General features: G+C 35.2%; 1 protein-coding gene across 2 annotated transcripts in view; it reads right to left on the bottom strand.

Annotated features, from left to right (window-relative positions):
- HPGDS (hematopoietic prostaglandin D synthase) overlaps positions 1–23,731 on the bottom strand; it is a 90,111-nt gene extending 66,380 nt beyond the window's left edge. Inside the window, exon 1 of one of the 2 annotated variants that reach the window (XM_081303663.1) lies at positions 23,596–23,731. The gene's annotated coding sequence lies outside the window, so the exon portion shown is untranslated. The remainder of the gene's footprint in view (positions 1–23,595) is intronic. The other variant, XM_081303664.1, reaches the window with a different exon arrangement.
- Between the last annotated feature and the right edge of the window lie 2,245 nt (positions 23,732–25,976).

Genomic DNA, 25,976 nt, shown 5'->3' with positions numbered 1-25,976 from the left:
ATCATTAGAAGCTGGTCTTCCTGCTTCCAATCATACTGGAGACTCAGATTCATTCTGAGTTCACAATTAAATTAATCTGTCTAAATAGCAATATAACCATGTTACTCATTATCTGAAAACCTTCAGTAGCTATTTATTGTATACAAAAAAGCAATCCAGCTGATTACAATAGTGGTATCCAAACTTTTTAAAAACTCAGCTATGCCTAAATAGTTAAAAAAATGAAGCAAGAAAATATTTATTTCCTCCATATAAAATTTTATATTACTATAATTATCTAATATCTTAAAAGTATAAATATCTCTTAGCACAGAGTTTATTGCTAATAATAATGTTTTAAATTCAAGTCTTAAATTGACTTTCTGGATTGTTTGATTTATTTTATGAGACTATCACTTCTCATGCATGATTATATTGTCATTTGCTTTTTACCACCTAACATAGCAATCAAAGAGGGGCAGAAGAGAAGTTAGTATTGTAATTTTCTAGCTGTTTGTCTGCATTTGCAACTTAATACTTTCTGCATATGGTTTCTTTGCAGGGAACTGTTCATGGATTTTCCATTTATAATTGTTTAAAATAAAAATACATTATATAATTCATCAATCACATAAACAGGCACATGAAGTACAGCATGCAAAGATTTTAAGAACTGTTTAAAATACCAAATCTTGACCTGTTCCTGTAAATAATGTCTGTCTGGTATTCAAAGAAATTCTTTCTAGTAGGATGACTAGGCTAGAGGTGTAGGGTAGTAGTGGTAGCGCACTTGCTTAACAAGCATGATTTATCTCTAGTATCACACACACACAAAAAAAATTACTGTTTAACCCTGGTGAAGGAATTAAGAAACTCTTCAGAGGCTAGGAGCAAAAAGAAAACAGTAAGTAAACACTAGGTTTCAATGGACCAGCCATGTGGCAAAGAGACAAACCTAGAATCCTGACCAGAATAGAAGTTTAGAACAAAGGCACAAAGGTGAAGTCAGAACACTTACAGGACACTTAATATCCTTATTAGATGAAATAGAAAAGAAAAAGAACCATTCCCACATTCTAGAAAGATGGAAAGAATGAAAAATTTCTTTGAATAATTTCTTTTTTTATTTTTAAAAATTTGTTCTAATTAGTTATACATGACAGTAGAATGTGTTTTTACACAACATACATAAATGGAGTATACCCTCTCATTCTTGTGGTTGTACATGATACAGGAACACACTAGTTGTTTAGTCGTATATGCACATAGGGAAATAATGTTCAATTCATTCTACTGTCCTTCCTATCCCCACATCTCCTCCCCTCCCTTCACTCCCCTCTGCCTAGTCTAAAGTACCTCTATTCTCCCTCCACCCCCAGCTTACTGTGAATTAGCATCTGCATATCAGAGAAAACATTCAGCCTTTGGTTTGGGGGGATTGGCTTATTTTGCTTAACCTGATAGTCTCCAGCTCCATCCATTTATTGGTAAATTCCATGATCCATGACTTTTTTCTTCCTTGAGGCTAAGTAATATTCCTTTCCATATACCACATTTTCTTTATCCATTCATCTGTTGAAGCAAACCTAGGTTGGTTTCATAGTTTAGCTATTGTGATTCGAGTTGCCATAAACATTGATGTGGCTGTGTCACTGTAGTATGCTGACTTTAAGTCTTTTGGGTATAAACCAAGGAGTGGGATAGCTGGGTCAAATGGTGGTTCCATTTCAAGTTTTCTGAGGAATCTCCATACTTACTGCTTTTTATAATGGTTGTACCATTTTCCCTACATCCTCACCAACAATTATTGTTGCTTGTATTCTTGATAATTGCCATTCTGACGGGAGTGTGATAAAATCTTAGAGTAGATTTGATTTGCATTTCTCTAATTGCTAGAGTTGTTGAACATTTTTTCATATATTTGTTGATTGATTTAATTCCTCTTATGTGAATTCAGTTCCTTAGCCCATTTATTGATTGGGTTATTTGTTTTTTTGGCGTTAAGTTTTTTGAGTTCTTTATATGTCCTAGAGATTTCATACTCTATCTGAGGTGCCTGTGGTAAAGATTTTCTCACACTTCATAGGCTCTCTGTTCACATTATTGATTGCTTCCTTTGCTGAGAAGAAGTTTTTAGTTTGATTCCATTCAATTTATTGATTCTTGATTATACTTCTTGTGCTTTAGGAGTCTTATTGAGGAAGTCAGGTCCTAAGCTGACATGGTAAAGATTTGGGCCTATTTTTTATTTTATTAAGTGCAGGGTCTCTGTTCTAGTGCCTAAGTCTTTGATCCACTTTGAGTTGATTTTTGTGCAGGGTGAGAAATAGGAGTTTAATTTCATTTTGTTACATATGGATTTCCAGTTTTCCCAGCATTATTTGTTGAAGTGGCTATCTTCTCCAATGAATGTTTTTGGCACTTTTGTCTAGTATGAGATAACTGTATTTATGTGGGTTTGTCTCTGTGTCTTCTATTCTGTAATAATTCCTGATCACAAGCTTGCACTCACCAGTATTTGTTGCCTGAATTCACATTATTTTTACCTCTCCCAACAACAACAACAACAACAACAACAACATGATATATACACACGCGCCCACATATCAAAAAATTTAATTTAAATTAAGTTCATGTTGGAAGCTGGAAGAAAGTATTATAACATGAATTTAATTTAAATTAAATTAAACTCACTTACTGAAGAAGTCTCACAAAGTTACAAGGAAAATTAGTTTACAATATAAAGTTACTAAATGCACATGAAAACCAGACATCAGAGTGAAAGTCAACAGAATCAACGAACTGTATTCACAACTTAAAAACTAAAATAGAACTGATAACAAAGAAAAATATTAAATGTTTTGGGTTTAGTATGTGTAAAGATATAAAGTAATTCCTTTAAAGTATGATCACAAATAACTATCAAATTTGGTTGAGAAAATATGTAAAAACTACCAAAATTAATTTCAAAAAGCGAAAATATAATAATTGGCATTAGCAAATTGATATTTTAGTTTAATAGAAGGTTGGAAATGGCTGAACTGAGAATCAATAAATTCTAAGGTAGATGAACTAAATAAATTATAACAAATGTAAGCTGTAGTTAAATTGATACAGAAAATATGAAAAAGATCAGAAACATGGGGGCAGAGGAAGACCCTATAGACATCTAATTGATGTTCTATTTAGAGAAAATTCAGAGACTGGGAGAAAAAAATTTAAAGAGATAATGGCTAAAATTTTTCCAGAAATGAAGAACAATATCCATCCTTAAATTCAGAAGACCAGTGATTTCAAGGAATAACATAAAAATAAATACATTCCCTATCATATTATAGAAAACATTAAAAATAAAAGGGAAAATCTTGAAAGTGGCCAGAGATCAAATAGAGATCACCTTAAAATACAGATCAACTGAGTTCTTAATAATGAATGTAAGATGACAGTAAAACAATATTTATACATTGCCAACCAGGTTGTACTTTATCCGTAAGTAGTATTTGGGAATGTGAAAGACTGGTGTTTATCTCAATGTGGCTATCAAATGACTCTTCCCTGTGTCACAGTTTCTTATCATTATGACAGTAATAATTTGTATCTCATAAGATTGTTATGAAGATTATATGAGTTAAACAATTAGAAACATGCGTAATAGTGTGTGGCACATAGAAAGTGCAGTATAAGTCTGTTACAACACTCCGGAACTAATGGCCTAGGAGAAGAAAAGTTAAGACAATGAAGAATTGTCTGATCCAAATTTTCAAGAATGTACCCTCCTTTGAAAAACACTTCCAGCCTCTATAACTTCTTCTTATACTACTCCATATTGATCTATCTTACCCCATCACTCCTGGCCTTCCAGTCACTCTCTGAATTCCTTTTGTTATCCAAATTGCTTTTGTTGCAGAAAGCCTACTAGGTGTCAGGAGCTATTCTTATCACTGACATATACATACATACATACATACATATATGGATCCATATATGTATACATATGGATTAAATGGATATATATGGATAAAGTCCATACATATGGATTTTGGGTGGTGGAATGATAGAAATCATGTACACTACTTCCAAGCCTGGCTACAAACCTTTTCTGAAGTTCTCTCTTTCACTTATGAGCCTTCTAAAAGTATACAGAAGCAGACTGAAAGGAGACCAGGAACTCAGAACCAGCACATCTGAAACACCTAATTTTGACGTACATAAGAAATAAACCATTATCATGTTAAGCTATTGAACCTCATGTCCTGACTAACATAGCATGATTCTGTCCTTTTTAACTTCGTTAAAACATAGTACCATGCCTGGTGTATAGCAGACCTCTGTGAAGGATGTAGTTTAATGGTAGAGCACAGGCTTAGAATGCATAAAGTCCTGAGTTTGAAATCCAGTAGAGGCAGGGTGACTTATAAGTGAATATAACCATCCCTTACTTCATCATTCTAACCTATCTACAACTCTTTTAATTATTATAGTTGTGTCCTCCGTTTCAGTAGGGAATACTTCTTTTTCTGTCTCCTATCTATTTTCTTTGACTGCCACTCTGTAAGAAAATACAAGCCACTTTAGTGGTAATATTGGCTTTTAAGATATTGTTCATAATGGGTGGAAGAAAAATCATCTATGCTTCAAAGGAAAACTTTTAGTTATTTCCTTTTCCAGAAAGAAAGGCATCCTCAGCATTTCCCCATTGGCATTAGAGTGGAGCAGGACAGGGTGGATGATGGCTGAGGCAGGAGATGGTACAATGGCACTGAGACCCTGCAGATAAGATGAGCCTGGTGGTAGAACAGGGAGGAGGACCAGAGGAGCTGTTGAAGGACTGGCTTCCCTTCTTCCCCTGCCCTCCACCATCTCTTGCCACAGACTATACTAAAGTACTATTGGAGGATGGGTATGAAGAATCTGGGCTAACACAGGAGCGGGGGCAGGTGGAAGGAAAGGAGGAAGAGGAATAGAGATCTGCTGGAAGGAAATGCTCTTGCTCAGGACTCTGAGGCAAGTTTTCCTGTGTAAAGGCCACTTGTAAATTTAGATGAAAGACTAGGTGGACTCTCCATACACATCTCAATGCTAACTCAGTGCTTATCCACACTATTAAGTAATTTCTAATTAATTTGTACAATTTAAATTAGTCTTCAGGTTTTAAGTAAGGGAAAATAAACCTTCAGTTTATACTAAATCTGTCTACTTTTGAAAACCCACACATGTATTGTTTCACTTACTAATATTTTTCTTGTATTTCTCCAAGATTCCTTTGGAAACAAGCACTGTTATAAGCTTGCTAGTGTATCCAGGGAGATAGTTAGAAGACTGGTTTCAAACATATGGCAAAGTAAATGCATAAAAATATTTGGAAATGAATTTTTCCAATCATAAACATTCTTACTAATGCTTGGGGAAGCACAAAAGAAACTTTTATAGCTCTCTGGTGGTGATTTGATTTAAGATGAGAAAATGCTGGTAATCATTTTTCTCCTCAGTATTTTATTTATAATCATTGTTCTCTTATAAAGGAAAACATTTTTCATGAGGCTTTAGCTTAAACTGAAGAAATGTTTATTTTCACATATCATGCCATTCAAACCAAATTATAGTCTGACTTTTTAAATGCTTTCAGTGTCAGTGAAATCTTTGTAATTCTCTTCAGAACTCTCGACAGATTATACTCTAATGCACAGATGTTTAAACATTTCAAAGAATAATGCTTTTCTAAGTCTCATACTCCTTCCGAAATTAAAAGTTTAAGCTAAGAAAAGATTTTCCACACAATTCTGAAAATTACCAAGTTTCTAAGTCTTCATGTGCTCACTATCATGTTTCAGAATATGCAGAGATGGTTTCTTTGGAATCCTCTCAGGAGTCCCACTTTCAGAATCGTAAATATAGATGACGTACTCCAAAAGTGACCAGTGGAGAGTAGGGATTTCTTTTTTTGTTTAATATTTGTTTTTTAGTTGTAGTTGGATACAATACCTTTATTTTATTTATTTACAAATAAACATTAAATTTACAAATAAATTTTTAAAAGTCTGTGAGACACACACAGACTTTTCCATGTGAATACAGAATGTCTTAAAGGAATAAATACAATAATAGGAATAAATACAAATAAATAAAATAAAGGATCAAACCCAGGGCCTCACACATGTGAGTGAGGTGAACCCTCTATCACTGAGCCACAACCCTAGCCTGGGAGTAGGGATTTCTTGAATCAAGATAATACAAGAAGGAGGGAAGGAACTGGATTAGAACTGTGACTTTCAGTCTCTAGCCTGTGACTGTAAGGGGTTTTAAAGCTAAGTAAAGATTGTATATACACATTAGAGTCCCATATACCTTCATTCAGATGAATGATTTGCAAATATATTACACACACACACACACACACACACACACACACACACACGAACAATTCTCAGATTCTATAAGTGCTCTTAAGGGGGGATAGGAAGGGCAGCAGAATAGAATAGACATTATGATTGCTGTATGTATATAGGTGAGTGACTCTATGACCAGTGTGATTCTGCAATCTGTACAATCAGAAAAATGAGAAATTATACCCCAATTGATTCAAATGTATGAATTGCCAAGACCATTGTAATGTCATGTGTAGCTAAAAAAAAAAAAAGTAATAAAATGTAAAACTGTTGCTGAACCCATCAATTATTTTTTGAGTGGAAATTTACTATGGTTTAAAGGTATATGTCTTTCCAAACTTCATGGTGAAACAATCCTCATTGTGGTAGTATAAAAAGGCAAGGCCTTTTGGGAAATGGTTGAATCATAAGGGATCCACCCTCCTAAATGGGATTTATCAAAGAGGCCTCAGTGAGTTGCCTCACTTGTTCTTCTCTTCTGCCATGGAGGACATGGTGAGAAGGTACTATCTAGAAGGCAGAGGATAAGCCCTCGCCAGATAGTAAATCTGCTGATGCCTTGATCTTGCATGTTCCAGCTTCCAGAACTGTGAGATATCAATTTCTGTTATTTATAAATTACCAAGCCAAGGATGTTTCGTTGCAATACCAGGGACAAACTAAGATAGTGTTATACTTATTACCCAAGCACAATCAGAAAAGGAATTAGTCTCTTAAGACTAGAGATGTCCTAGGTGGTTAAGAAATCCTATTTTAATTGAAGCAAACAGTCTCCACTAACAGTTTCCAATTTATACACAGGAGTTATTCCTTCCTTTCTACATATCATTGTGTCTTAGTAGTACCTACAAATGTAAATTTTTAGTTATAGGTTGTTAGGTTTGTTAACTAGAGCCACTTGCTCTACTCATGGACAGTCTTCCCTAATGGCAGTTATCTGCATTATTGAAATTATAAGTAACCTTGCTTCAGGCTCAAATTATTATATCCATGTCTCAGGCTCCATCACCTTGGTACATCCAGATGCTTTGGTTTGCACTAATGCCCTTGTTGGTATTTGCTTGAACTGTGTTTAGAGACTGTTGAACTCTTTGCAACACTAAAATCTGGGTCAACCGTACTAGTTTGAATAGATCTCCTTGGGTCTATCCTAATATGGTGGATGGATTTATTGCTGTCCCTATATTTACTGTCTCAGCAGTCAAATGCTATACAATATCTTAAAGATATAGGAATGGGTACAAAATGAAAATGTTCTCTGAAGGATAATATAGTCCTTTCATTTAGAAAAGAGAATGGCCCTTTCTTTTTTATTTTTAAATTTAATATTTATTTATTTTATTATACATGACAGCAGAATTCATTTCAGTTCATAGTACACAAATGGAGCACAATTTTTCATTTCTCTGGTTGTACACAAAGCAGGGTCACACCATTCATGTCTTCATATAGGTACCTAATGATGTCCATCTCATTCTACCATCCTTCCTACTCCCATGCCCCCTCCTTTTCCCTCCTTCCCCTTTGCCCTATCCAAAGTCCCTCCATTCCTCCCTTGCTCTCCTTCCCCCTATTTATGGATCAGCATCCACTTATCAGAGAAAACATTCAGACTTTGGTTTTGGGGATTGGCTTACTTCACTTAGCCTGATATTCTCCATCTCCATCCATTTATCTGCAAATGCCATAATTTTAAGATGACCCTTTCTTTTTGGAGCATTCTAAACTACTTTTTCTTTCATTTACTCTCTGTGTTAATTGAAGTAAACATTCATCTTGAATATTTTGAACTATAATAAGATAACTCTTTTCACATAGATTGTTTTAAGTTTTCAGATATCTGTTTCAGTAGTCTGCAAACCGAGACACACACACAGACTTTTCCATGTGAGTACAGAATGTCTTAAAGGAATCAATTTCGTTATTCTCAACTTTTATATGTTCTCTTCTTTGAAACTGATCTGCCTGAGAATATGACTGTGTTCAAGGAGTCAAGCCAGTTTTCCTTTCCCACCTTTCGGTCACTGAATAAAAGTTAGGTGAACAGCTCAGCCACTTTGTATTTAATATGTACATTGTGCCAGGGTGTGAAAATATCTGGGAGCGCCAAACATAGGAAAAGCCCAAAAGTATTGCTGTCAGCAAAGCCTCATTAAATGGAATCATAAATCCACAGTAGGATTTTATATATTTCCCTCTCCTATATGTTTCTGTGCTTGGTGTTAGAAATAGGTGTTTTGGCTCATGCTGGAATGTTCTGAATTTAGACATATTGTAGAGTAGGAGTAGCAATAGTAAAACTATTTTTGTCTAATGATCCTTTTTTCCTCCCTAATTATAGGCAAAACATAAGTATGTCTTCCCAGGGGAAGTACAATGAAAGCGAAGCAAAGAGGGCATCAGAAATGAACAGTAAAGGTGACAACGCCATTTTTCACCCAGCCAGTAATTGAGGTTTTGAACTCCTATTCTCTAGTGATCTCATATCTCACCCTATTTCAGCCACTAACTTCCAGGATCATATACTAGAATGTGTCATTTATAATAACTGTGATACCTCCACAGTCTTCTCAGTGTAAACATTCTCTGTTTTCACACTGGATAGCCTACATAACTATTCTGCTATGATTGAAAACCAAATCCACCACTTGGGTATAGATACCATCCTTTTTCTGATCAAGAACTGAGAATGGCTATTCCACTCCTTTCTATAGCACCAGTTTTTCAGCCTTTACTGTTTTGTTTCCTATCAGTGTCTGTCTGTTAGTCAGCTTTCTGTCACAATAACAAACAAACACATAAACAAACAAACCTGAGATGATTAACTTATAAAGAGAAAAGCCTTATTTTGGTTCACAGTTTTTTGGAGATTCTAGTCTATGATGAATTGATCCCATTGCTTTGGGCCTGTGGTGATGCAGCTCATTATAGCAGGTGTGTGTAGGGATTCTAAGAGTTCCCCTGGTGAGAGGTAACAGGACCCTGTTTCCCACTCTTAGAATGCCTTGTAATCTCTCTTAGAGATCTAATAATATAGCTAATACATGTGCAATGTCTTGCTGGTATGGCAATGCCCTGAGAAGCCTCTGTTTTAGAGCCACTCTGCCACCTTCCCTGCCTCTGCACCTTGTCTCTGTGTCCCCTTTATTATTATTATTTCTTTACAACTGGCAACCATCATTGGGGTGTGAGAAGACTTTTCTCCCCACACAGCCACTTACTCCACAGAGAGTTTGGGACAACAAAAGCTGCCTTGATAGAGACCCTTCAGGACAGGTAACGGGAAAGGAATAGTTTACTTATGTCTGGAGTAGGCTTTTGATGCATCTTTCATCAGCTGAGTATAATCAGTAACTATAGGAAATTCTCTGTCGGACGCTCAAGGATGTCATCGGGCAGAGCTTTCTTTATTACTTTGCAAGCTGGACATACCTTATGCAACACTGACCTTGCTGCCTTGCTGACAGAAGTAGATTCATCTTGTCCTTGGTAACCAGAAAGCGGTTCATTACATTCAAAATATTGGGAGGAGGTAGGTAAGACACTTACTTCATGAGGAACCATTCGCTCCCATTTCTGTGCTACATGCTTGGTATCTTTGCCATGATGCAGTGATTAAAGCTCCTATTTTTCAACCTACCTGCTCTTCTCCTTCTGTGCCTGGCTATGTGGCCCCTTTAAATCTCCTGCAGCACAGCCCTGGCAATTTCCCTCTGCCCCGAGCTGTCCTGGAGCCTAGCCTCCTACATGTTTGGCTCCTCTAAATAATTCACTGCCATTGCGTCCCTGGCCAGCTGTGGCACTGCCCCTCCCCCAGCTAGATCCCAGTTAATTGAGTGTTTGGGACACGCTGTGGAGGAGGGGGGGATATCATAACTTACTAGTCTGTCCTATTAAGATAAATTCGGCTAACCAACCAAAAGATGAAGGGTAACTACCCTTTGCTGTATTTAATGAGTTAAAACCTTTAAATGAAAGGGAAAATACAAAATTTGACTCTACTCTCATTGGAACATGTTCATCAGTTACTGTAAGTAGACTTAATTAACTCTTTGTTTAAATAAACAGTCAATTACAGGGTTATTGTACAGAAATACTCATGTCATGCTAATAAATACTATTATGGTATGGCTTTATACATGGCCCCAAGAGGCCACCCCGGTTTGGGGCAAAGGAAACAAAATTAAACAAGTGTCCAAAACCTCCCTGTGGCTACCATGCTCTGCCCCTTCCAATCCACAACAAATCATTACTCATATTCAACCATATGTGGAAACTACAAGATTTGCAAGATTTAAAACAAAAAGAAAAAAGAACTCTCCAGAAAAACATGTAAACCACAACACCATTCTTTAAGAATTATCTTATAAAAGGAAAAAATGGTTACAACAGTTTCCTTACCTTTTAACTTCTGCTGGATCTCTAACTTTCCTAGCCTTATATTTAAAATATAAATTACAAGACCTACAAGATTTGTCTAGGCTTATGAAAAACCAATTAAGACAAAAGAAAAAAAGTGTCCCTTTTAAATCCAAACTGCTTCATTGACTGTCTTATCTGTGTTCAGCTGGTTTTCTTGACCAGTTCCTCCCTAATGTTACAACACAGAAAGACAAAAGTAGAAACATTCTAAATGTACAAGCTTTCTTTAAAAAAAAAAAAAAGTTTTTTCTTAAGAATTTCACAGACTTCCAACTGGCTCTTAACTGAGCTAAAAGTACACTCTGACCTGATGAAAAAGTTAATATTAAGACAATCTAAGTTGTTAAGTATTCTCTGTAAGTTGATGTATTTTTCTGATCAGTCTTGTTTTATCTAACTATAAAGGTTTTTACATTCTGTCTTTATCCAAAGGCCAATTTCTCCAGAGTTAACTCTCAAATACATTCAAAAATTTCTTTTAATTCTTCCTAAAAAAGATATAAACATGGTTATGTTGGAAATAAATCTGATAACCATCAAGGACAAATATCTGGCCATATGAAACCTTTTATTTCATTGTCCATCATGGCTGTTAGATTCTACACCTGGCATTTCCAATTGTGCAGGCCTATCTTATATCTATATATTATATACTTGATATTAAGTTGACATTTAAACAAATGAGTGCTCATCAACTAAAATTTAAATTAAAAAATGGATCCAAATAACTTAATTCAAATCAAATAATCAGATAAAAATATAGATGTCCTTAAGATTATGGCTTATGGGTTTTTCCAGGTGACCAAAAATTAAAGTCTTAATTTCCAAAAATTATCTAAAATATAATAGGATATCCATTATTTCTAAAATTTTTCTTCAATGAAAAGGATGATTAATGCTATTAATCATGTTCTTCTTATGTTTTTATGTTATAATTAAAATAAATTAATTAAATTTAACATAAATAAAATTAATCTTCATAAGTATAGCTTCTTAAATAAAAAAATTAAAAATTACAGCTAATGCCAAACTGATCTCTCATTTTTCCAACTGTTAAAAAAACAGGATTCTACCTCCTTCCTTTATTTGGCCCATTTCTTAAAACAGTCTTTACAAAAAATTAAAAAGGATTATCAACAATAATGGACCAACTTTCAATATCTACTGTGCCATTGTAATTAATAATTTTTGTTAAAACACCTATGCTTGTACAACAGTAGTAACTATTATAACCAAAATTATATATGTATTATATATATGTATATATTTAATATGTATGCGTGTTAAATAATTATATTGTCCTCATTTGGGGGCTATGATATTTTGCCCTTTACTGACATGTATGCTCAATTAATTACTGATGATCATACTAAAATTTTATCCTTAACAGGAATGGACATTTATGTCTTATGCCTTACTTATTTAAAAAATTTCTTATCTCTAATACTTATAGTTCTTCCTCTACTATCAAGTTGTATTAACAGATATTTTAGCACCAGTTAATTTTCACATGCCTCATGATGGACAATTCTCTCTGTTATATCAGGTCCTTAATTATATCCTTCTTCCTTAATTTCTACCATTCCTCTTGTAGATGGTTTAAAAGTGTATACAGATAAAAGTAAATTTTTTAAAAAGTAATATCCGTTCTTATAAATGATAAATGGACTATTATACCCTACCTCAAATCTGTCCACAGCAAGCTGAGTTAACTAAGACTATTTTCTACTACTTTAAACATTATTACAGATTCTCAATATATAACTAAACTTGTTCCTCATATCTTTAGAACCGTGTTATGCCCTCGTTTGGATTCCAATTTACTGTCTCTTTTTTTAACCCTTCAAACTCTTTTACAGCGTCGTACATCTCCTATCTTCCTCACTCATATATGCAGCTACACCAAGATTCCTGGACCTTTGATGAAAGGTAATGCTCATACAGATGAAGCTGTGAAATCCCTTTGTGCTTTATTTTCAGGTGCTGTAAAATCCCATGGATTTTTTTTTTTATCAAAATGCTCCATCACTAATATAAATGTTTTCCATCTCTTCTCGACAGGCTCATGCTATAGTCAACAGCTGTTCTCACTGTGTACCCTTCCAGGCTCCTTTGTGAAAATCTATAAATCCACATTCTAATGCACTTTGGCAATGGATCTTACCCATTTGCCTCCTTTTCATCCTTACTCCTTTCTTCATGTTTCCATTGATACTTATTCTGGGTTCATTTGGGCTAGTGCCCATAGGTCTGATAAGATATCTGCTTACATTTCTCATTTATTGCTTTGTTTTGCCACCACGGGCAGGCCTATTTGTTTAAAAACAGATAATGCCCCTGCATATACATCTCATGCTTTTGCACAAATTTATTCCCAATGAAATATAATTTTGAATCATGGTATTCCTCATAATTCTACTGGACAAGCTTTGGTTAAATGAGCATCATACTCTTAAAACCTTCCTTTTAAAACAAAAACAAAAAAGGGGACCTAGCCTCTCTCATATTAAAAATGCTTTAAATGTTATTTTATTTACAGTTAATGCACTCAACATACAATACAAAGTTTTTAGTCACAATCAGTCATCTGCTTTGGGTAGACATTTTATTCCTAAACAGCCATTACAAAAAAATTTACGTAAAATATAGGGTTTCACCAGACCCAACATGACAAGACCCTGTGCCTCTGATCACCTGGGGAAAAAGATAGACTGCTATGCTTACACCAACAGGTCCAGTTTGGATTCCAGCTTGGTGTGTGAGATTTATCAATTATAAATGAACATTAGGGACTTTACAACCTGATCCCCAAGTTTCATTTGATCCTGGATGAAGAGAGTCCCACCAAACAAGAGGACAATGATCACTGTCCTTGAAAGAGAAGAAACATTAAAAGAGGATCCCAAGCTTCTAGACTTCCAGAGACTTAGGGGGATACAAAATCATTACTAGCCTCAGCTCAACAGCTGTTGGCTCAAATGGGGCTAAAATGTACTCCAGAAAACTTAGTTACTGCTATGATTGCTAAACTCACACAAAACTCTGTAAATGCTTTGGTTTTAACAATAATGTTGTTCTGTTGTTCCCAAGCTGTGGAAATTCAGTACAGTAGGAATTCTTGACTTCTAAAACCCATTAAAATATCTGGGTTCACTTGGTTAAAATTGTTATACACCTACACAAATGTCTCATGGTACCCATTGTTGTCTTAACAGGCTAACTGTGTTCTTACCATCCCCACAGGATTTAATAGGCCACCATCCTGCACAATGCATCCATAAAAGGTCTATTCTCCTTGTTAAAAACTGTAATGATTCAGTGAGCCTTCTCTCTAAGACAAAATTTGATGCTTTGATACTTTCCTTAGTGGGTATCCTTGGACTACTTGTCGGGGTTTACAAAACCTGTGCTATGGTAAAAAAATATTAATCATACCTCCATGGCAATTAATATGCTTAATGAAGAACAAAAACAACATCATCAAGCCATACTTGACAATCCGGCCCCAATTAATTATTTCCTATTATTACATCATAAAGGATGTCAGGAGCTTATTAATATGTGTTGCTTTAATTTAAGTGATAACAGTAATTCTGTTTCTAAGGAGATAAAATACCTTAAAGACATCATTAAACAGGTCCAACAAGATGATGGAGGTTTAGACTTATTGGATTGGCTAACTTTGTGGTTACCCAACTTTACCTGGGTCAAGCAATTATTCACAGGTAGATGTTTATTAATATTGAGATTATTATGTTGTGCTTGCTATTGCCAGTGTTTACCCTACTTTTTTGTCCCTGCCAACATTTAAGAGAAAATAAATATTATTCATCAAAAAGGCCATAAAAGGGCTGGGTTTGTGGCACAGAAGTAGAACGCTCGCCCTAGCATGCATAAGGCACTGGGTTCGGTCCTCAGCATCACATGAAGTAAAATAAAGATATTGTGTCTGCCTATAACTAAAAAATAAATATATATTTTTAAAAAGGTCATAAAAAAACAAAAAAAGGTGAGATGTAGGGATTCTGACTGTGGAAATATACAGGGCACCCTGTAATCTCTCTTAGGATCTAATATTATAGCTAATTTATGTGCAATGTCTAGCTGGTATGGCAATGCCCTGAGAAGCCTCAGTGTTAGAGCCAGTCTGACACCTTCCCTGCCTCTGCACCTTGTCTCTGTGTCCCCTTTATTATTATTATTTCTTTCAGGTGTGTGTGAGGAATCAAAACCACTCATTCCATCAGCCAGGAAGCAAAAGGGAAGAGAAAGGGGCCAGGGTCCCACAATGCCCTTCAAGAGCAAGCCCCAAGGACCACTAAGGCCCACCTCCAAATGATTCCACCACTTCTCAGCTGAACAACCCTGTGGACAAAGCCTTTAACGCATGGGTCTTTGGGGGACACTTATGCAAACCGTAGGAGTACCCAAACATGCTTCTCTGCTTCCTATTTAAAAAAATAACCTCTTTAAACCTCACTTCCTCTGAAAACTACTATCCCTTTTCCCCCCCTCTCATTTCTAATAAATTTCCTCAAAAGAATTATCTGTGCTATGTTCATGGATTCCTTTTCTTCCATCCTCTTTAATCCATTAAATGTTACAAAATTACGCTTTCACCCATCATCCCATGAAAAGTTTATTATAAAGTTCATTAATCATTTTCCCAGTTACTAAACCCAGTGGTCAATTCTGCCTTCATCTTACTGGATCTGTCAGCAGGATTTAACATAATTGATTTATCTTTCTGTATTTCTGTTTTCCACTTGGCTACATGCTTGGTTTTCTCTCTCTATTTCAATTTCCTTTTTATTTAATTTTATTTACTTATTTACTTTAAGTTCTCTTCACTCCAACCTGAAACTACTGACTTATATGGCTCAGTCCTTGAACCCCCTTTTTTTTTTTCCCATAGTCATTTATTCTACAATCTCATCCAACTTCCTGGGCGTAAATTGGATATAGCATTTTGGGCATATGTGCAAAAGTCCATAAGCCAATGACTCTTAAATGTTCATGTCCACTCTAGTCTACCCTCCTGAACTTGAAGCTCATTATAAATTTTATTATATGAATCTTGATTTCAAAAGCCCAGGGTTATTCTTTCTTTTCCTAATTTTACACATCAAATGCATGTAGAAATCTTGTGACCTACCATCAAAACAAAACAACAAACTCTAATTAGTCCATTTGTTCCTGCCTTTTTTTTTTTTTTTTTTTTTTTTGCGGTGGGTGGGGTGGTGCGGTGCAGAGCAGGATACCAGGGATTAAATTCAGGGACACTGGACCACTGAGCCACATCCCGAGCCCTATTGTGTATTTTATTAAGAGACAGGGTTTCCTGAGTTGCTTAGAGCCTTGCTTTTGCTGAGTCTGGCTTTGAACTTGCAATCCTCCTGTTTTAGCCTCCTAAAATGCTGGGATTTACAGGCATGCACCAGGGCACCTGGCTGTCCCCTGCCTTTACTGAGATACCATCCTTTCTCACTTGAACTATTCAATAGCCCTCTTAGAGGTCTCCTTTCTTTCACTCCTGACGCCATACAATCTATTTTTATTAGAAGAACCAGACAACCCTTTCAAAGTAAATGTTCAGATCATGTTATCCCTCTGTTTAAAAGCCTCGACTGCCCAAGTTGTGGGTGTAGCTCAGTCGTAGAGCACTTGTCTACCATTCACCAAGCCCTGGGTTCAATTCCCAGAACCAGAAAAACAAAAACCCTTTAGTGCCCTCTCCTTCATTTCAGTGTGTAAAAACCAAAGTCTTTACAGTTGCCTGTAGGACCCCTTTTGACCTGACCTCTCATTACCTCCCTGACTTTTTTCTCCATGCTTTATCATGCTCCAAATATATTGGTACTCTTAAACATGCAAGGCAAGTTCTCATCAGAGTCTCTGCATGGTTGTTTCTTTTATCTGGAGTACTCCTCCCCATCTTGGCCATCTTCTCCCATGCTTTAAGGATCACTCAAGTCTTAGTACTACAAAGCTCTCAGTCTTCTTCCCTCATCTTTGCATTCCTGACTTTACTTTTCTTCTATTTTTTCTCTTTCTTCTATTTTTTCTCTTTCCATGGTGCACTCACCTTCTAAAACATTACTGAATCTAGCTATTATGCTTTTTTTTTCTGTTTCCTCTCACTAGACTGTAAGCTCCTTAAGAGTAGGTCTTGGTTTATTTTGTTTACTAATATATTTCAAGAAGATAGAATAGTACCTCTCCATAGAAGGTGCATGGAAAGTCTTTTTCAAATGATAAATGAAAAATATTTTAGATGATAAGCTAACAATTTAGAAAATCACCAATGTGAATTATTTCTAATTTCATAAAGGAACTATGTAAGTTCAAAAAAGACATATCTTAGTGAAAAACTTCTACCTTCAAATCATTGTTTCAATTTTTAATTCAATAATATTCAATTTATAAACTGTTTTAAGGGGCTGGGGCTGGGACTTAGCAGTAGAGCACTCGCCTAGCATGTGCGGGGCCCTGAGTTCCATCCTCAGCACCACATAAAAATAAATAAATAAAAAATAGAAACTGTTTTAAGTCATTCTCTGAAATGTTTTTCTGAATAAACACTAGAAGATGCAGGCTATTTTTGGATTCAGAGCCACAAGGAACTAATACTTAATGCATGACCAGCTTAAAACAGGACGTTCTCTCTTTTGGAAGAAAATGGAAAACTACAATGGAAATTTTCATACTATGTGGTTATATATATGTTTTTAAAAAGACAATCTCAAGGGGCTGGGGATGTGGCTCAAGAATTTTCATTCTGCTTTTGGAAGAAATGGAAAACTACGATGGAAATTTTCATACTATGTGGTTATATATATGTTTTTAAAAAGACAATCTCTAGGGGCTGGGGATGTGGCTCAAGCGGTAGTGCGCTCGCCTGGCATGCGTGCAGCCCGGGTTCGATCCTCAGCACCACATACAAACAAAGATGTTGTGTCGGCCGAAAACTAAAAAATAAATATTAAAGTTCTCTCTCTCTCTCTCTCTCTCTTAAAGACTATCTCCAGAATTTATTTATTGCCTTGGCTTTTTAAATGACAATCTGATTTAGTATTTCTTCATTAACTGTAAATTCTGTCAAGAGTCAATGCAGTGCCTTTTTACAAAAGAGAAAAGCCCTTTAGAAATTGTAAAGTTAAGAGTTTAACATCTGTTCCTTTCAGACTCCTTAGAAATTGTAGACTTAAAGGTTCAACTTCTCTTCCCTCCAAGTAGCTAAATGTAATAATTTAAAAACCAGTTGGCAAACACTTTAGGAACAACAGAATAATAAGCAGCATGTCTTTGTGAAAGAAAAAAAAAGTCCTGTGAGACCCATCTAAAGTTGTTGCAGACCAGAATGACAGAACGGTAAAGTAGGAGAATTTATCTTGACTGGAATATGATCACTGCTGGAATGGAAATTGAGACCCAGCACAGTACAATCTGGCATGCTGGACAGCACCTTCTTTCATTCAGTTCCTAGTAAGAGTATAAGCAAGTCTCCTGCACGTATCACTTTCTTAGATAATGGGAAGAACTTTGTAGGAGACAGATCACATCTACAATTTGGTGGAATACAAAAGAAGGAATGAGACAGTCCTATAAAAGTATGTTGTGGAGGGGCTGGGTCTACAGCTCAGTGGTAAAGTGCTTGCCTTACATGTATGAGGCACGGGGTTCGATCCTCAGCACCACATAAATAAAGATATTGTGTGTCAATCTACAACTTAAAAAATATTAAATAAAAGATAAATAAAGATATTGTGTGTCAATCTACAACTTAAAAAATATTTTTTAAAAAAAAGTATGTTGTGGGGGCTGGGGTTGTAACTCAGTGGTAGAGCGCTTGCCTCGCACGTAGGAGGTCCTGCATTGTCTCCTCAGCACCACATAAAGATAAATAAATAAAATAAAGGTATTGTATCCATCTACAACTACAAAAATTAAAAATAAATAAATAAAAGTATGCTGTGGCTCTCCTAAGTATGCTCTCCTTCCTAATCATCATGTGTACTGCTTCCCCCTCTGCTTCTTCCCTCTCAATTCTGTGGATTGAGACCTCTGAAACCATTAACCTTCTTCCCATCCTAGGCTAAATGATCTGTCCTTCCTTTGGCTCACTGACCACAGGAATGAAGAAATCCAGACTAGGGAGCTGATACCAGCAGATCTAAGAAACAGCTCTCTTTTAAGGCTACCATTTGTATATGAATTATGACTGCTGGTATGCATACCTGGAAATCAGCCTTTGTGTCCTCTGTTTAAAAGCTCTCAGCTACACCTGATAGAATTTCAACAGCCTCTGAGACATGAGTCTATTGCCTTCTCATTTGCTAACAAATCAATAAAACTTCTTTTTTCCTTTTTCTCAAAACAACAACAACAAAACCCAACCAAACAAACAAAAAACTGCTGTGGAACAAGCCAGCATACACTAACACCAAATGGCGAAAGCTAAGAGTGAGCCATTTCTGACCTATTTGCAGAGATAAGCAGTGAACTCATTACAGCAATAATTTATATTAACACCCCAAAGGGAATATGTATGAATTGCCCCTAAAGGTAGCCTAACTGATGCTATTATGGAAATATATTCCCAGGGGGAATGGGTCATCAAAGTAAAATTTGAACTGGAGGCCAAATATTTTGCAATGTTAAATTTAGTTCATTTAAAAAAATTTTTATTTGATGATTATATTAATGGAATGTAGAGCATAAAATTAAAATAATAAGTAATATCAAATAGAAGTAAGATATTTGTCACTGAACAATGGGTTTGGGGCCTCGTCAGAAAAAACAGAACTCAGTTTAACTCAATTTAGCAATGAAATCTATGTTCATAAAGTGACCCAGTACAGATGAAGAAGAAAATACACATAATTAAGATGTGTGGCTTAGCTGAGAATAAGATGGTAATCACAGAGAACATAGATAAATGATACAGTAGAAATACATATAGTATTGCTTAAAGATAGGTATGATACCAGTATCTTATGAACATAGATGCAGCAGAGAAAAAGATATTACTCTTAACTCTTATATGAACATTAAAGTGTCTTGTACATAATTTATGAGAAATATGAAAAACAGAACTTACAGGCATGAACTAAAATGATTAATGGCTTGAAAATAGGTGATAGGAAGACAGGCTAAATGAATGTGATCATTATCCGGTAGAACAGAAGTCAGTGGGATGACTTCATCCTTCTAATTTATAAAGGAATATTATGCAGATGGCGGCCAGCTGTTCTTCATCTCCACTGAGGACTAACCAAAGGAAATGGGTCTAAATGTTGGCTGGTGGGAGTTAGGTTAAACATGCGAAACTGTTTCCTGACAGCAAGAGTTGTAAAATACTGAGCAATTCCTGAGAGGCACTGTAGAATCTCTTTCCCTGGTTATCTCTTAAGAACATAAAGAGCTTTACCATCTGCCAGCAATGAGTACACTGCAGGTTTGCAAGGTAGCAAAGAAGAACAGACTATAACTCAAAAATCCCGTGATATTTGCACCCAAGTAGACTTCCATGTGCTTGTTTTTGTTTTTGTAACTTTTTTTGATAAATGATGGTTAGTGCTTGAGAATTTTACTTATACCACTACATTTTTTCTACAGAAGGGGGAAACATTATGCTCTACTTCATTTAAGAATAAATGTGGCTCATTTTTATTAGCCCCTAAGAGCAGTTCAGCTTTATAGGACTTTTAGACATAATTAAATATGGGTTTATTCATCATCCAAGAGGATATGCTGGCAATTTATGTCTCAATATTTTATCATCCTATAGCTGGATCACTGTTTCCAGGAAAGCTGGATCAGTACATTTTCATATGGCAAAAATCTTACAACTGCCAATAAAAATGAGGGTTGAGACTGACTCCCAGCAACAAGAAACATGTGTTTTATCTTCATTTTGCCTGTATTTAAGTTTTTATCATTCTCTTGAAAGAAGAGAAGATAAAACCTAACCATGTCCCTGAGCATAAGAATTTATCTCTGTAGATCCATTCTTCTTGACTGAAGAGATCAAGCAAGGAAGCATGTATATGCAGGAAAAATTAATAAGCATTTAGTGTGCAATTCTAAGTTTTAAGGAGACAGTTATATTATTTTATAGTTTTAGTGCTTAGTTTTATGGTTTTTACAAATAAGTTTATGAAATAATATGGGATATTTCTGCTTATGCAAAAGTATTATGCTTAACTTTGGATTGTAAGAACTTTCCAAACCTATAATAGTAATGACTTTGGGAACTTAAGTTGATATATATATATATATATCACTTGATATATATATCAAGTAGATCAAGTAATCTCCCCCAGGGTTCTGTAATGGTTAATAACTAGAGAAGTCAGACAAGATCTTAGAAAATCTTGGTCAGAAGTTCTCCTCAAACTCTGTGTTTTGGGAACACATTCTTTATCCAGATATATATTAATAATACTTCCTCTGAAGCCAATGTTAAACATGATATTCTTGCATAAGCAAAAAAGTCCCCTATTACATCACAAATTATATAAAAACTCATTTGTAAAAACAGTAAAACTATACCCAATATAATTGTCTCCTTAAAACTTTAGAATCAGATATTAAATGTTTATTAGTTTTTCCCACATGCCTGCCACACACCAACAGCAGGGGTCTGAATTTAGCAGTATCTCAAATCTCTGATGTCATTCTTCTTGAGAATGTTTATGTAATGAACAATCTTGGAAGACAGCAATGAGTCTCTTCTGGGGCAAAGATTAGGCATATGTTCTTTTCAACATGAAAACTTAGGTTTCACTAAGCTTAGGGTTTCTTTCCTACAACACAATCCATTCCATGTGCAGGAACCATCTTGCCCTCTTTGAGTTGCCCTATAAGAATTGATTCTCAGGGAACTGGCACTTCAAATGCCATTCACTGGCTATTGACATTGGCGTGAGTAATAAACTGTTTTTCGTCTCTAACCTAGGTGTCAGAGATGCATCTTTGAAACTGCATCCTGCATTCTTGAAACTAGGGCAGGGAGGGAAGCCCAATTTGTTTACTGGCAAGAGGGTAAATCTCATAACCTTTGCAGTTTGTGAGAGTTTATTCCTCTACTAGTTTCATTCATAATCTCAGACTGATACCTTGTACTAAATAGAATCATTTATAAAGTTAACTACTACCAACTATGTAAAATTAGAAGGAAGGAAGAAAGAAAAAAATGTAATGGGTTACATATACCTCTACCGTACATGATAAGGCAAGATGAAATATGGGTAACTAGTAAAACCCTCACTTATGCAACTGATTAAAGGCCAAATTTTGTATGCATGACTTCTTTCTCTAGTATCCATTTTATAGTCTCTTTGCCTTTGGCTGCATTTCAGTTGGTGTGATTTCTTTACCTAATGTGATGATTCAAAATACATAATGGTATTTATGTATTAGAATATATATCTCAAAATGGATGAAACTCATAAATATAAAGGTAGTTGATAAAGTGCATCACAGAAGAATGCACATAGTACAGTATCATTTACACTAAAACTAAGTAATATTTTTAGGAATGGTAGTGCTCATCTATAATCCCAGCAACTCACGAGGCTGAGGGTAGGCAGGTCCCAAGTTTGAGCCCAGCCTCAGCAACTTAACCAGACCCTATCTAAAATAAAAAATAAAAAGGGCTAGGAATATAGGTTAGTGGTAGAGTGTCCCTGGGTTCAATCCCCAGCACTGCAAAAAAAAAAAAAAAGAAAGAAAGAAAAGGAAAAAAGAAGCACTATATTTAGGGATCATATATCTCTCTATATATGTACACATATATATCAAAACTATATTTATAAAGATATATATAGCAATACTATAAGGACACAAAAACAAATGAAATAATTATAAACACAGAAATAAGAACAATATTATCTCTGGGAATAAAGGAAAATGTTCACACTGTCTTCAAGAGTTAAATGAAGATCAGTAGACGGTAAGTAGAGAATTAAGGGGGTTGGAGGGAAGGAAGGAAAGAGGAAGAACTGGGGAATAAAATCAGCCACATTATGCTATATACATGTATAAATTATCATAATGAATCCCACTTTATGCATAATTTTAATGCACTGATGAAATATATATATATATATATATATATATATATATATATATATATATAAATAAACAGAAAAAAGGTCAAAGAATAGAGGGAGGGGAATAGGGAAAGGGAGGAGTGAAGTACTGGGGAATGAATTGAAGCTAATTTTATGTGCATATATGAGTATTTCACCATGGATCCCACTAATATTTAAAATTTACTAAGAAAACATTTTAATAAAAGATTGTGTTCTATTTGTCAGGGTGGGTGGTGTGCTTAGATATTGGTTTTACTAATATTTTTATGGTGAAATAACATATATTTAGAATTAACCAACTGGACCGTGTTTAGATGATTTCAATTTTCTTGGCAACATCAAAGCATCATAATCAGGAATGAGTTGACCAAATGCCTTCCCCTCCATATCAGGCCTGCTCAGAGTGTTGACCTTGGCCACATCAATGTCACAGAACTGCTTGCTTCACTTTTAGTGCCATGTTGGTCAAAGGGACTGTTTTTTAATATTTTATAATAAATGTATATATTAGACATAGAAGTGATCTTTCCACTCTAGCCACAGAAAATCATTGTAAAATAAAAGTTCTTTTCAATGTTCTTACCATTTTTTCCATCTCTTAAATTTTTGGCTATATTAATTTAAAATAAAACAAAACAAAAACTTCTAGTTACAGATCTGAAGCTTATTTGAAATATCCTTAAAAGAATTATTTTTAATGTTTTACTTACTTGTTCCTTTGTAGATATCCTCTTGCTCTCTGTATACTAAACAGCTTTCCTGCAGTAACGGTTAAGATATAAACACAGTAAGTAATAGGGAATGAGACCTGGGTCCCATTTTAGACATGAGTTTCATTTTCGTTTGTCTTTTCCCTTTTTGATACAGAGCCACCTGCTGGCAGGAGAGCATTAGTTAACCTTGAAAATATTTAACAATGCAATAGGGTTGAAATTTACAGGGAAGTAATAATGATGTACCTCAAAAATGGTTTCCACTTTTTACTCAGAGTGAGACTGTTAATGACACCAAAAATGTTCATGTTAAAATGAACGAAGCAGTCAAGGGAAGGATTTTTTTTTAATTGGACTTTCTCACAGATCAATTTGAAATGTTGATCTGAAACCCTCATTAAGAACTAAGAGGCTGAAGATACAGTAGGGAGGAAAATAAGTTCATTCTGTAGGGTTCTTAAAAGCTAAAGGATTTCTGAGCATGGGTAGAAAACTGATCAAGACAAGAAAAAGGGACTTTCTTTTTTTAATGAATTTTTTATTTATATATGACAGCAGAATGCATTACAATTCTTATTATATAGAGCACAATTTTTCATATTTCGGGTTGTGTACAAAGTATATTCACACCAATTCGTGTCTTCATACATGTACTTTGGATAACTCCTCAAACTCATCAGGCAAGAACGAGGAGATGGAGAGTTGATTGTTGTAATTTTATCTGGGCTGAAAGGGAAATGCAATATCAGCCTAAGGCATGAAGTACTCCAGACAAAATGTGAACCAGTTAAGCAAATAAAAAAGCAAGTAGCCTAAGGAAGCATAACCAGGATTTGGGACCATAGTGAAAGCCCAGTTGAAGTTGGTGTTCATAAACTTTCTGATGAAATTAATAGGCTCTGATTTGTGATTTTTCTCCAAAATTACTGTTTTCAGATATAGATATGCAAAAGTTAAAATTGGGGGTTGATTATTTTAATACATTAGTTTTCATGAGACAGAAACGACAAGGCAGAGACAGTTCATAGCACTGACAAAATTATTCTTAGGATTATGGTCCATGGAAGATATGCGATGAATAGTATTAAAGGTAGGCTGAAGATATAAAAAGGGAGACTGGATTCTTATTGAAGGGTCCACTAAAGTCAGAGGAGTGTTGAAGGGAAAGAACTTGAAGAAGTAAGCCAGGAAGAGGAAAGATGGTGGTGCGAGTGCTCAATGCCTAAGCTATTGATTTGGAATGTCAATAATTCTGTGGATTTTGTGGATTAAAACATCCATAGTGTGGCTGTGGAGAGAGAGCTGAGAGTAGGAAAGGCCATGAGGAAAGAGTCAAGAATTGAAAGGAAATCATGGATGTAGAAAGCATCTTCGAGGACAGCAATTGGGCAGGGAGAAAGCTGTCAGGTGCCAAAGTTTTGATAAACATAAGAGATTGTTCAAGTGATAAATAAAGTGAGCTAATAAAGAAAATTAACTGAGTTGCATGAGCCTCTAAGAACCAAGATTCCTTTCCATAAGAGATGGGGTAGATAATGATCTGGGAGATGTAAGAAGGAGAAAAGATTCAAAGAATCACAGTCATCACTCCCTTGGCAGCTAGAGAACACCAGAGTTGCAATAAGGCCAGTGGAGGTAGCACGTGGAGAAGAACAGGTTGTGCTAATGATGGAGTAGTAGTTCTAGGTATTTGCAGCTGGAGATGGGAGGCGGAAATGAAAAGGAATGCGTCACTCACAATCTGCTTGGCCTTTCTATTTCCTGAAGGATTTTTCTTTTTTTTCAAACTGAAGAACTAAGTTAAGGCTCTCTTTTTTTTAAAATCAACTACTTACTGTTACTGAAATAAGTTCATTTCTGAAATAAGAATGCATTGCTCTCTAAAACTAGTTCATAACAGACATAATAATTATCTTAGAGATTTGTAATAATGAAAAGCAATTTAATTATGTGTATATATCCATGTAAGTCATCATTAAAAATAATTGACGATGGTAGAAGAGCACACCATGGAATATAAAATAAACAGAAAAATAAAATCATGACAAGAAAATGTAGGATAGTGGGATGAAGGCAAAGGTGAAGCTGATTTGCTAGAAATCATAAGTTCTTACACAAATACTGGAGTTAAGCCACAAATTCTTTGCTTTCTAGAAAGAAATATGATGGATTTAAAACTCGATGCCCATAAATTTTAATTTTCCTGGTTGTTTAGGAAAAGTACAACTAGCATTGAAAATTAAAATGTCTCTTTTGGGACTTCATTAAATAGGATTCACACATCCTATTGTTGGGGTTTTGTTAATATCCCCAACAATAAATGCATAACCATAATATGAGAATTTATGAATATAAATCAAGTTGCTGGCACCTTGTTT

This window comes from Spermophilus citellus (genome assembly GCF_964194105.1).
Source record: "Spermophilus citellus genome assembly, chromosome: 8".
Lineage (NCBI taxonomy): Eukaryota > Metazoa > Chordata > Mammalia > Rodentia > Sciuridae > Spermophilus > Spermophilus citellus.
This window is presented reverse-complemented; position numbering and strand designations above follow the sequence as displayed.